Source organism: Jaculus jaculus, chromosome 3 (genome assembly GCF_020740685.1).
Source record: "Jaculus jaculus isolate mJacJac1 chromosome 3, mJacJac1.mat.Y.cur, whole genome shotgun sequence".
Lineage (NCBI taxonomy): Eukaryota > Metazoa > Chordata > Mammalia > Rodentia > Dipodidae > Jaculus > Jaculus jaculus.
Window position 1 is genome coordinate 147,770,077 of NC_059104.1, and position 1,340 is coordinate 147,771,416.

Sequence of the window (1,340 nt, forward strand, 5' to 3'; positions counted from 1 at the left end):
TACAAATTCACAGAGGAAAATTCAAACCGAAGCTTCAAGAAATGCAAGTTTCCTTAAACATGCCAGTCAAGGTCTGTGTCACAAGCGATGTGGTCCTTTCCTGTCACCATGCATCGCCATTCCACACAGACGTGTGAGTACTTGCAAGTGTTTCATTAACTGCCCTGTGTTCTTATTATTAGAACTTTTTTCCTCTTCGTTAGTCACTTTCACGGTGTTAAGGTAATAAAATGGCACTTTTCAAATGTTCCATGGATGCTCGGGAGGCTCCACACCGTGGCCCAGTTCTCCTCTGAGAAGGCTTTTCTCTATCATATTTCTATGGCTGTCTGCTTCCAGAAAGGACCACAATACTCTCCACACATATCACACATAGTACTTACCATTGTGACATCCTTGGCTTTTAGCAGCACCCAGAAGACAATGCACTTATTCTGAGACACCAAATTTTTGGGTGTGGGAGAGGAAAAGAAATCAGCCATCCTATACCTTGAGTCAGACCTTTTTCTAGGCAGTCCATGTTTTGTTTTTGACCACTTGCTTTTATTTATTTTATTTTATTTTTTATTTATTTTGAACGAGAGAGAAAGAGGGGGGGAAGAGAGATAGAGAGAGAAGGGCCTTCAGCCGCTTCAAACAAACTCTAGATGTGTGTGCCCCTTGCACACATGTGTGACATTGCACAATTGTGTCACTGTGTGTCTGGCTTATGTGGGACCTGGACACTCAAACATGAGTCCTTAGGCTTTGCAGGCAAGCGCCTTAACTGCTAAGCCGTCTCTCCAGCGCAGTCCGTGTCTTTCTGTAACTCTTCACAATTCTGTGTTGGTACCTTCATTTACAAGTGTGGAAACTACAATCCAGTCTGGTTAAAAAAAAACAAACAACTTGTCCTTGGTTTCTGTGCAGGCTGCTGAACACTTAAGGAACTGCCTGCTCCTTACCTGTTTCGTGGCTTAAGGAGGGCAGGACTCCCTTTCCTCCCGGCCAGCCTAAAGACAGTTTACTTTCAATTGTCCACAGGTTGTAACGTCAACCAAAAGGTGTGACATAGCTCTGAGATGTGACCTCAGGAAGAGCTGAATGTTCAAATGGTGTGAGGGAAGAGCTGTCCTGGTTCCCCACTGGCCAGTTCACTGCTGCCAGGGCAGCCAACACTAGAAGCTGCATTTCAGAAGGGCAGCCACCAGCAAGCATCCAGACACCCAGGAATCCAGAAGCAGGCTTCCTTGGGAATCAGTTGAGGAAGGGCCTAGGAGCCTTGGGCTGGCAGGAGAAATACAAAGAGGGGACATTAAGAATCCAGCGGGGGTCACTGGAAGTGCTAGAAGTACAGAGAT